The sequence below is a fragment of the Entelurus aequoreus genome, linkage group LG27 (assembly GCF_033978785.1).
Source record: "Entelurus aequoreus isolate RoL-2023_Sb linkage group LG27, RoL_Eaeq_v1.1, whole genome shotgun sequence".
Taxonomy (NCBI): Eukaryota; Metazoa; Chordata; class Actinopteri; order Syngnathiformes; family Syngnathidae; genus Entelurus; species Entelurus aequoreus.
Window position 1 is genome coordinate 2,581,752 of NC_084757.1, and position 12,509 is coordinate 2,594,260.

The 12,509-nt window shown below is 45.8% G+C and overlaps 1 protein-coding gene across 3 annotated transcripts in view; it reads right to left on the reverse strand.

Moving 5' to 3' along the window:
- The window catches only part of LOC133644424 (tumor protein p63-regulated gene 1-like protein), a 118,225-nt gene that overhangs the window by 86,174 nt on the left and 19,542 nt on the right, over positions 1 to 12,509 (reverse strand). Inside the window, exon 2 of one of the 3 annotated variants that reach the window (XM_062038886.1) lies at positions 5,886 to 5,997. The exons of 1 other annotated variant lie outside the window; for it this stretch is intronic. The gene's annotated coding sequence lies outside the window, so the exon portion shown is untranslated. The remainder of the gene's footprint in view (positions 1 to 5,885; positions 5,998 to 12,509) is intronic. One more of the 3 variants, XM_062038887.1, reaches the window with a different exon arrangement.

Sequence of the window (12,509 nt, forward strand, 5' to 3'; positions counted from 1 at the left end):
GGAGCCATCTGCCTCAGGGGTTATCGGCCGTGCTTGTAGGGGCGCCTTTGTGTCAGCGTCCTGGTGGCCATGGTCTGATGACCTCCTGGTGCAGATGTGATAGTGTTTACTCACATGTCTCCTCTGTACTCAGCCTTGCAATCATTGGTCCGTATAGTTGCATTAAGTGTGTGTGTTTGTGTTTGTTATGTGTGTGCGTGCGTACGTATGTGATAACGGGGGATATGGGTCACCGGGGTATTGTTTTTAACTTTGTAAAGCACTTTGCGTTGCATTTCTGTTATGTATGAAAAGCGCTTTATAAACAAAGCTTGATTTTATTCGATTTAACAGTCTCAATTTACTGTGTAAGCCTAAAAAAATCTATTTCTGTATCGTTAGCAAACACCGCATGCGGAAATAATCTGTCCCAGTCATAAACGACACACATTTTTCACCGGATTAAAAGTGTAAAGTTAAGAAGTTTGTATTACTTATTTTGGGATAGGACCTTTGCGGGTTTCTCAGCCAGCATCATTTGGCGACTGCGCGGCAACAAGTCGTCCGTGACATCTGCGGACTCTTCGAGGCCGGATGGAAGTGATTCGATCATGTCGCCATGTTGGTTTACTCCAATCGCATCAACGTGAACGCACCAGCGACATCGTGGCACTGGATGTGGCAGATGTTACGCCGACCCTTTTTGACCCCGATCGTTTCCACGGCCATGATCTGTTGTGTGCGTGCAGCCGCTCGCTCAGACGGAGACAAACATGGCAGCTCCTAAGCCCCCCCCCCCCCCACACACACACACACTCCTCCTGCCGCCACCACAAAACTCAGCACTGGACTGCTGAGCCGGAAAAAACACAAATGTTTTAGCCCAACAAAAAGCTTCATGGAGCTTCGACTCGCTTATGTCGACGCCCCCTGGACTGTCGATATAAGCGGTTGTTGACACGACTCACACAAACACAACTAAATCAAATAAAAACAAAATAGAATGTAGAATTACTGACTTTGTCCGGATATCTAAGAAGAATGGGCAACCAGGACCAACCACTGTCTTGTAAGGTTGTACGGTATACCGGTACTAGTATAGTATTGCGGTACTAATTTGGAGGATTACCTCCAAATTCTTCAGGACAAGCTAAAATCATCAGCCCGGAGATCGGGTCTTGGGCACAGTTAAGTGTTCCAACAGGACAATGACCCCAAACACACCTCAAAAGTGGTAAAGGAATGGCTAAATCAGGCTAGAATTAAGGTTTTCTTCCCAAAGTCCTGACTTAAACGTGTGGACAATGCTGAAGAAACAAGTCCATGTCAGAAAAGCAACACATTTAGCTAAACTGCACCAATTTTGTGGTCAAAAATTCAAGCAGAAGCTTGTGGATGGCTACCAAAAGCGCCTTATTGCAGGTAAACTTGCCAAGGGACATGTAAGCAAATATTAACATTGCTGTATGTATACTTTTGAACCAGCAGATTTGGTCACTGTGGGGGGGGGGTGTGGTCTGCAGGCCTGCCGCGGAACGGGGTGTGTAAGGACCGGCCTCGAAGCCAGCGGCAGGTGAGTAGATTGCCCAGCTGCGGCTGGTTATCTAATCACCTGTCGCCTTTATTAGCAGCAGCCGGGCCGAGACACCTTGTTGGAGTTGGAGCCAGAGAGAGAGACACGCACAGAGACCGAAAGAGGGAAAACAGAGACACGCCGGACTGGAAAGTCCCAAAGATATATTGCTGGAAAGCAAGCCATCCCAGGGTGTTTATGTCATATATATATATATATATATATATATATATATATATATATATATATATACACACACACACACACACACACATATATATATATATACATACACACATATATATACACACGCACATGAATGTGTATATATATATATATATATATATATATATATATATATATATATATATATATATATATATATATATATATATATATATATATATATATAATTGATTAAAGATGTTCTGTATTTTCTCAAACTGTAGAAAATTAGGCCGACATTGACAGCTGTTCTGTGAAGTAACAGGAAGTATGGGGTGGTTTCTTAAAATATGTAAAAGACAGATCTCAAATTTAACCCCGATTGAAAAGTAATTGAAAGGTAGATAATTGATTAGCCTTTTGTCTGCTTTTGTGTATTGTTAAGATAAAGTAAAAGTACCAATGATTGTCACACACACACACGAGGTGTGGCACAATTATTCTCTGCATTTGACCCATCACCCTTGATCACCCCCTGGGAGGTGAGGGGAGCAGTGAGCAGCAGCGGTGGCCGCGCCTGGGAATCCTTTTTTTGGTGACTTAACCCCCAATTCCAGCCCTTGATGCTGAGTGCCAAGCAGGGAGGTAATGGCTCCCATTTTTATAGTCTTTGGTATGACTCGGCCGGGGTTTGGACTCCCAACCTACCTATCTCAGGGCGGACACTTTAACCACTAGGCCACTGCTGCACCGTGTTGGGGACATTCAGGAGTGCAGTTGTCTTGGGCCTTCATGTCAATATTTGCCTTATTTGACAGATGCATGCTTTTTTTTTCTAGTTTATTCTTTTTTGTTCTATTTTATATATACATTTTGTGGATTATTTGTTTAGGGGAGCAAAAAGAACATTTGGCATTGTATCTCTGGACCAGGGGTCACCAACGCGGTGCCCGCGGGCACCAGGTAGCCCGTAAGGACCAGATGAGTAGCCCGCTGGCCTGTTCTAAAAATAGCTCAAATAGCAGCACTTACCAGTGAGCTGCCTCTATTTTTTTAAATTGTATTTATTTACTAGCAAGCTGGTCTCACTTTGCTCGATATTTTTAATTCTAAGAGAGACAAAACTCAAATAGAATTTGAAAATCCAAGAAAATATTGAAAGACTTGGTCTTCACTTGTTTAAATAAATTCATGATTTTTTTTACTTTGCTTCTTATAACTTTCAGAAAGACAATAAAAAAATACAACCTTAAAAATGATTTTAGGATTTTTAAACACATATAACTTTTTACCTTTTAAATTCCTTCCTCTTCTTTCCTGACAATTTAAATCAATGTTCAAGTAATTTTATTTATTTTTTTATTGTAAAGAATAATACATTTTAATTTAATTCTTCATTTTAGCTTCTGTTTTTTCGACGAAGAATATTTGTGAAATATTTCTTCAAACTTATTATGATTAAAATTCAAAAAAAATATTCCGGCAAATCTAGAAAATCTGTAGAATCAAATTTAAATCTTATTTCAAAGTTTTTTGAATTTCTTTTAAAATTTTTGTTCTGGAAAATCTAGAAGAAATAATGATTTGTCTTTGTTAGAAATATAGCTTCTTCCAATTTGTTATATATTCTAACAAAGTGTAGATTGGATTTTAACCTATTTAAAACATGTCATCAAAATTCTAAAATTAATCTTAATCAGGAAAAATGACTAATGATGTTCCATAAATCATTTTTTTTAATTTTTTCCAAAAAGATTCGAATTAACTAGTTTTTCTCTTCTTTTTTTCGGTTGAATTTTGAATTTTAAAGAGTCGAAATTGAAGATAAACTATGTTTCAAAATTTTATTGTCATTTTTTTGTGTGTTTTCTCCTCTTTTAAACCGTTCAATTAAGTGTAAATATCATTAATTATTAATAATAACATAGAGTTAAAGGAAAATTGAGCAAATCGGCTATTTCTGGCAATTTATTTAAGTGTGTATCAAACTGGTAGCCCTTTGCATTAATCAGTACCCAGGAAGTAGCTCTTGGTTCCAAAAAGGTTGATGACCCCTGCTCTGGACTGTATATGTAAAAAAAAAATCCAACAAATAAATGTAAAAAAACAATCCTGTCTCAGAACCAGCCAATGAGGTTTCAAGTCTGAAGTCTTAACTCCTCATAAAAGGGTCTTTTGCACATTTTTCAGCACTTGATTTTTTTTACACTGACTTTTTATAACACTATTTTTATACAGACATTTTCAAACACTGAATTTTGAAACATGCATTTTGCTCACAATTTCTTTTGAATGAAATTGACAGCATCATTTGATGTAAACGCAAACAATTCAGTTACATAAAGTCAGCGGAATAAAAACACAAATGAAACTCTTATGGATTATTTTAGGGGTCCTCAATAAAAATAAAAGTACAGAGACTGACTCAACAACAGTCCGAACAAATAATACACGTTAACATTAAATATTGTATCTGTTATATTTCACCATACGATATTTTTTGGTGCACCTTTGACAAAAAAAATGAATCTCACAAAAAAAATAAAAGGAGGTACTTTAACAACAATCAGAGAGGTCACATGACTCAAGTTAGCAAATCCGGTAGTTTGGCCCACAAAAAGCGAGGTGCCTTCAGCCGGCACGTTGAGAAGAGCTCGTCACATCACAGACGATAAAGAAATCAAAACAGAGCGCTTTTTAAATGTTGATGACGGCCCCGCAGGCGCACGCCAGCAAGCAGCTTAAGATGGCTGCCTTTAAAAAGTCAAAGACTTTATCTGGAGAAATAATACATTAGGTTATGCAGCATCGGGGGCACGTTTGTAACTTGCACTTCAGACCAGCCTTTGCCCCCGACACACACACACACACACACACACACACACACACACACACACACACACACACACACACACACACACACACACACATTCTTGTATTCGTTACCTTCTTGAGACCCCCGAAAAAATACCTCCCTCTTTAGGACCAGCCTTTCTAGATATATAAAGAAGTGTATTGACAACATTAATAATATATACATACTATGCACATATAAAAAAGCTTGTTGTGAAAAATGAGTTGGAAGTTCACAGGAAAAAAGTCACAATTTCACAAGAAAAACGTAGAATTTTGGCAGTATTATTATAAAAGTCGTCATTTTACTCAACGCAAGTCAAAATTTTACAAGAAAAACGGAACATCTGCGCAATATTATGATAAAAGTTTGGATTTTACTCAATAACAGTCGCAATTTTACAAGAAAAGCTTAAAATTTTGGCGATTTTATGAAAAGAGTCGTCATTTTACTCTACAAAAGTCACAATTTTATAAGAAAACTTTAACATTTGGCAATATTATAATAATAACAATTGGAATTTTACTTGGCAAAATTATGACAAAAGTCATCATTTTACTCAAAAAAATGTCACTATTGTACAAGAACAAAAACGTTGGCAATATTGTGATAAAAGTCAGAATTGTATATGACAAATGTCACCATTTTGCATTAAAAAGTAATAATTTTACATTAAAAAAGTAATAATTTTACATTAAAAAAGTAATAATTTTACGAGAAAATATTGCGATATTACAGACACAGAAAGAATTAGAGAAATTGTTCCCAATTTTATAAGAAAAAAGTCGACACATTGTGAGAAAAAGATTGGTTTTAGTTTGTTTTATTTATTTTTTGTTCATAATTGGTTTTTAATCTTCATTATTTACTTCAAGTTTTTACATTATGTCTCCAAATACATATTTGTTTAATTAATTTAGGCCAATGAGGGTGCATTTCAATTTCTTACACACACTTGTTATTTCATATGTTGGCCAGAGGGGGAGCACTTTTAAAAGCGACACACAGTCAATGATAAAAATCCCTCCTTTTTGGGAGCACCCTCATTTTGATAGATGTCACCACAAATGAGACATTGTCTATTAGATGCAATGTTATTGATTTATGTCATCACTTGTTCACACCTCCTCATATGGAAGATACTTTTCCTTCTTCATGTCTCAAGAAGGCTAGAAATACAAGAACACACACACACACACACACACACACACACACACACACACACACACACACACACACACACACACACACACACACACACACACACACACACACACACACACACACACACACACACACACAGGAACATGTGACCTTGTTTGGCCCTGGCAGCGTGAACACTCCGAGGATGTGTGGAGCAAAAGGAGGCAGAGATGATCCACCACTGAGTGGCAGTGTTCTTCCAGTCTTCACCTTCCAGCTGCTTCTAGTCACAAAGAAGATTCTTTAAGTAGTTGCTTGCTTCCACAAAAATGGATCATGGATAAAAAGTGGTGACTATTCATCATGTTTACTTTGGAGATATATTGATATCATGTGATATTACTATTACATGATATATCATCTCCATCACTTCTTTGTTCTACTTTGGAGAAAAGAGGCACTCAAACACTCCAGCGTACAAACCACAAAAAAAAAAAAAAAAAAAAAGGCTTCGCTACACATCTTAAAATGAAGCACTGCAAACTATCCCTCAATCAGTTACCAACATTTAAGTTGGCCCGTCAGGTCGTTTAATATGACCCGCCACATCATTTAAAGTAGCCCCAACATCATTTAAAGTGGCCCGACACGTCGTTTAAGGATGGGGCCCCCCCCACTTTGTTTAATGTGGCCCAAGTCGTTTAATGTGGCCCGCCACGCCGATTTAAGTTGGCCCGCCAAGTCGTTTTATTTGTCCCCCGACGTCGTTTAAGTTGGCCCCCGACGTCGTTTAACGTGGCCCGCCACGTCGATTAAGTTGACCTGCCACATCGTTTAATGCGGCCCCCCACGTCATTTAAGATGGGCCGCAAAGTCGTTTAATTTGGCCCGCCAAATCGTTTGATTTGGTCCCCGATGTCGTTAAACGCGGCCCCCCACGTCGTTTAAGGCGGCTCCGCACGTCGTTTAATGTGGCTCCGCACGTCGTTTAAGGTGGCTCCGCACGTCGTTTAAGGTGGCTCCGCACGTCGTTTAAGGTGGCTCCGCACGTCGTTTAAGGTGGGCCCGCACGTCGTTTAATGTGGGCCCGCACGTCGTTTAAGGTGGCTCCGCCCGTCGTTTAAGGTGGGCCCGCACGTCGTTTAATGTGGGCCCGCACGTCGTTTAATGTGGCCCCGCACGTCGTTTAATGTGACTCCGCACATCGTTTAATGTGGCTCCACACGTCGTTTAAGGTGGGCCCGCACGTCAGTTAATGTGGGCCCGCACGTCGTTTAATGTGGGCCCGCACGTCGTTTAATGTGGGCCCGCACGTCGTTTAATGTGGGCCCGCACGTCGTTTAAAGTGGGCCCGCACGTCGTTTAATGTGGCTCCGCACGTCGTTTAAGGTGGGCCCCCACGTCGTTTAAGGTGGGCCCGCACGTCGTTTAATGTGGGCCCGCACGTCGTTTAAGGTGGCTCCGCACATCGTTTAAGGTGGGCCCTCACAACGTTTAAAGTGGGCCCCCACGTTGATTAAACTGGCCCCCCATGTCTTTTAATGTGGGCCCCTTCCCACATTGTTTAACGATGGCCTCCCACACCGTTTAAATTGGCCCGCCAAGTCGTTTTATTTGGCCCCCGACGTCGTTTGAGTTGGCCCCCGACGTCGTTAAATGTGGCCCGCCTCGTCGATTAAGTTGACCTGCCACATCGTTTAAGTTGGCCCCCCACGTCATTTAAGATGGGCCGAAAAGTCGTTTTATTTGGTCCCCGACGTCGTTTAAGGTGGGCCCCCGACATCGTTTAAGTTGGCCCGCCACGTCGATTAAGTTGACCTGCCACATCGCTTAAGTTGGCCCCCGACGTCGTTAAATGTGGCCCGCCACGTCGATTAAGTTGACCTGCCACATCGTTTAAGTTGGCCCCCCACGTCATTTAAGATGGGCCGCAAAGTCGTTTAATTTGGCCCGCCAAATCGTTTGATTTGGTCCCCAATGTCGTTAAACGCGGCCCCCCACGTCGTTTAAGGTGACTCCGCACATCGTTTAAGGTGGGCCCTCACGACGTTTAAAGTGGGACCCCACGTTGATTAAAGTGGCCCCCCCATGTCTTTTAACGTGGCCCCCCCACATCTTTTAACGATGGCCTCCCACGCCGTTTAAGTTGGCCCGCCAAGTCGTTTTATTTGGTCCCCGACGTCGTTTAAGTTGGCCCCCGACGTCGTTTAAGTTGGCCCCCGACGTCGTTAAATGTGGCCCCCGACGTCGTTAAATGTGGCCCGCCACGTCGATTAAGTTGACCTGCCACATCGTTTAAGTTGGCCCCCCACATCATTTAAGATGGGCCGCAAAGTCGTTTAATTTGGCCCGCCAAATCGTTTGATTTGGTCCCCAATGTCGTTAAATGCGGCCCCCCACGTCTTTAAGGTGACTCCGCACATCGTTTAAGGTGGGCCCTCACAACGTTTAAAGTGGGCCCCCACGTCGTTTAAGGTGGGCCCGCACGTCATTTAATGTGGCCCCGCACGTCGTTTAAGGTGGCTCCGCACATCGTTTAAGGTGAGCCCTCACAACGTTTAAAGTGGGACCCCACGTTGATTAAAGTGGCCCCCCCATGTCTTTTAATGTGGCCCCCCCCACGTCTTTTAACGATGGCCTCCCACGCCGTTTAAGTTGGCCCGCCAAGTTGTTTTATTTGGTCCCCGACGTCGTTTAAGTTGGCCCCCGACGTCGTTAAATGTGGCCGCCACGTCGATTAAGTTGACCCGCCACATCGTTTAAGTTGGCCCCCCACGTCATTTAAGATGGGCCGCAAAGTCGTTTAATTTGGCCCGCCAAATCGTTTGATTTGGTCCCCAATGTCGTTAAATGCGGCCCCCCACGTCGTTTAAGGTGACTCCGCACATCGTTTAAGGTGGGCCCTCACAACGTTTAAAGTGGGCCCCCACGTCGTTTAAGGTGGGCCCGCACGTCATTTAATGTGGCCCGCACGTCGTTTAAGGTGGCTCCGCGCGTCGTTTAAGGTGGCTCCACACGTCGTTTAAGGTGGGCCCTCACAACGTTTAAAGTGGGCCCCCACGTTGATTAAAGTGGCCCCCCATGTCTTTCAATGTGCCCCCCCCCCCACGTTGTTTAACGATGGCCTCCCACACCATTTAAGTTGGCCCGCCAAGTCGTTTTATTTGTCCCCCGACGTCGTTTAAGTTGTCCCCCGACGTTGTTTAAGTTGGCCCCCGACGTCGTTTAAGTTGGCCCCCGACGTCGTTTAATGTGGCCCGCCACGTCGATTAAGTTGACCTGCCACATCGTTTAAGTTGGCCCCCCACGTCATTTAAGATGGGCCGCAAAGTCGTTTAATTTGGCCCGCCAAATCGTTTGATTTGGTCCCCAATGTCGTTAAAGGCGGCCCCCCACGTCGTTTAAGGTGACTCCGCACATCGTTTAAGGTGGGCCCTCACAACGTTTAAAGTGGGCCCCCACGTCGTTTAAGGTGGGCCCGCACGTCATTTAATGTGGCCCGCACGTCGTTTAAAGTGGCTCCGCGCGTCGTTTAAGGTGGCTCCACACGTCGTTTAAGGTGGGCCCTCACAACGTTTAAAGTGGGCCCCCACGTTGATTAAAGTGGCCCCCCATGTCTTTCAATGTGCCCCCCCCCCCACGTTGTTTAACGATGGCCTCCCACACCATTTAAGTTGGCCCGCCAAGTCGTTTTATTTGTCCCCCGACGTCGTTTAAGTTGTCCCCCGACGTTGTTTAAGTTGGCCCCCGACGTCGTTTAAGTTGGCCCCCGACGTCGTTTAATGTGGCCCGCCACGTCGATTAAGTTGACCTGCCACGTCGTTTAAGTTGGCCCCCCACGTCATTTAAGATGGGCCGCAAAGTCGTTTAATTTGGCCCGCCAAATCGTTTGATTTGGTCCCCAATGTCGTTAAAGGCGGCCCCCCACGTCGTTTAAGGTGACTCTGCACATCGTTTAAGGTGGCCCCCCACGTCGTTTAAGTTGGCCCCCCACGTCGTTTAAGGTGGGCCCCCCACGTCGTTTAAGGTGGGCCCTCACAACGTTTAAAGTGGACCCCCACGTTGATTAACGTGGGCCCCCACGTCTTTTAACGTGGCCCCCCCACGTTGTTTAACGATGGCCTCCCACGCCGTTTAAGTTGGCCCGCCAAGTCGTTTAATTTGGCCCCCGACGTCGTTTAATTTGGCCACCCACATCATTAAATGTGGCCCGTCACGTCGATTAAGTTGACCTGCCACATCGTTTAAGTTGGCCCCCCTGTCATTTAATATGGGCCGCAAAGTCGTTTGATTTGGTCCCCAACGTCGTTAAAAACGGCCCCCCACGTTGATTAAAGTGGCCCCCCACGTCGTTTAAGGTGGGCCCTCACAACGTTTAAAGTGGGCCCCACGTTGATTAACGTGGTCCCCCACGTTGATTAACGTGGTCCCCCACGTTGATTAACGTGGCCCCCCACGTCTTTTAACGAGGCCCCCCAACGTTGTTTAACGATGGCCTCCCACGCCGTTTAAGTTGGCCCGCCAAGTCGTTTAATTTGGCCCCCGACGTCGTTTAATTTGGCCACCCACGTCATTAAATGTGGCCCGCCACGTCGATTAAGTTGACCTGCCACGTCGTTTAAGTTGGCCCCCCACGTCATTTAAGATGGGCCGCAAAGTCGTTTAATTTGGTTCCCAATGTCGTTAAATGCGGCCCCCCACGTCGTTTAATGTGGCCCCCCACGTCGTTTAAGGTGGGCCCTCACAACGTTTAAAGTGGGCCCCCACGTTGATTAATGTGGCCCCCCACGTCATTTAAGATGGGCCGCCAAATCGTTTGATTTGGTTCCCAATGTCGTTAAATGCGGCCCCCCACGTCGTTTAAGGTGGGCCCTCACAACGTTTAAAGTGGGCCCCCACGTTGATTAATGTGGCCCCCCACGTCGTTTAAGGTGGGCCCTCACAACGTTTAAAGTGGGCCCCACGTTGATTAATGTGGCCTCCCACGCCGTTTAAGTTGGCCCGCCAAGTCGTTTAATTTGGCCACCCACGTCGATTAAGTTGACCTGCCACATCGTTTAAGTTGGCCCCCCACGTCATTTAAGATGGGCCGCAAAGTCGTTTAAATTGGCCCGCCAAATCGTTTGATTTGGTCCCCAATGTCGTTAAATGCGGCTCCCCACGTCGTTTAAGGTGACTCCGCACATCGTTTAAGGTGGCTCCACACGTCGTTTAAGGTGGGCCCCCACGTCGTTTAAGGTGGGCCCCCATGTCGTTTAAGGTGACTCCGCACATCGTTTAAGGTGGCTCCACACGTCGTTTAAGGTGGCTCCACACGTCGTTTAAGGTGGGCCCCCACGTCGTTTAAGGTGACTCCGCACATCGTTTAAGGTGGGCCCCCACGTCGTTTAAGGTGGCTCCGCACATCGTTTAAGGTGGGCCCCCACGTCGTTTAAGGTGACTCCGCACATCGTTTAAGGTGGCTCCACGCGTCGTTTAAGGTGGGCCCCCACGTCGTTTAAGGTGGGCCCCCACGTCGTTTAAGGTGACTCCGCACATCGTTTAAGGTGGCTCCACACGTCGTTTAAGGTGGGCCCCCACGTCGTTTAAGGTGGGCCCCCACGTCGTTTAAGGTGGGCCCCCACGTCGTTTAAGATGGGCCGCAAAGTCGTTTAATTTGGCCCGCCAAATCGTTTGATTTGGTCCCCAATGTCGTTAAATGCGGCTCCCCACGTCGTTTAAGGTGACTCCGCACATCGTATAAGGTGGCTCCACAGGTCGTTTAAGGTGGGCCCCCACGTCGTTTAAGGTGGGCCCCCATGTCGTTTAAGGTGACTCCGCACATCGTTTAAGGTGGCTCCACACGTCGTTTAAGGTGGCTCCACACGTCGTTTAAGGTGGCTCCACACGTCGTTTAACGTGGGCCCCCACGTCGTTTAAGGTGGGCCCCCATGTCGTTTAAGGTGACTCCGCACATAGTTTAAGGTGGCTCCACACGTCGTTTAAGGTGGCTCCACGCGTCGTTTAAGGTGGGCCCCCATGTCGTTTAAGGTGACTCCGCACATCGTTTAAGGTGGCTCCACACGTCGTTTAAGGTGGCTCCACACGTTGTTTAATGTGGGCCCCCACGTCGTTTAAGGTGACTCCGCACATCGTTTAAGGTGGCTCCACACGTCGTTTAAGGTGGGCCCCCACGTCGTTTAAGATGGGCCGCAAAGTCGTTTAATTTGGCCCGCCAAATCGTTTGATTTGGTCCCCAATGTCGTTAAATGCGGCCCCCCATGTCGTTTAAGGTGGCCCCCCACGTCGTTTAATGTGGCCCCACACATCGTTTAAGGTGGGCCCTCACAACGTTTAAAGTGGGCCCCCACATTGATTAATGTGGCCCCCCACATTGTTTAAAGTGGGCCCTCACAATGTTTAAAGTAGGCCCCCATGTTGATTAATGTGGGCCCCCACGTTGATTAATGTGGCCCCCCACGTCTTTTAACGTGGCCCCCCCACGTTGTTTAACCATGGCCTCCCACGCCGTTTAAGTTGGCCCGCCAAGTCGGCCCGCCAAGTTGTTTAATTTGGCCCCTGACGTCGTTTAATTTGGCCACCCACGTCATTAAATGTGGCCCGCCACGTCGATTAAGTTGACCTGCAACATCGTTTAAGTTGGCCCCCCACGTCATTTAAGATGGGCCGCAAAGTCGTTTGATTTGGCCCGCCAAATCGTTTGATTTGGTCCAAAACGTCGTTAAAAGCGGCCCCCCGCGTCGTTTAAGGTGGCTCCGCACATCGTTTAAGGTGGGCCCTCACAATGTTTAAAGT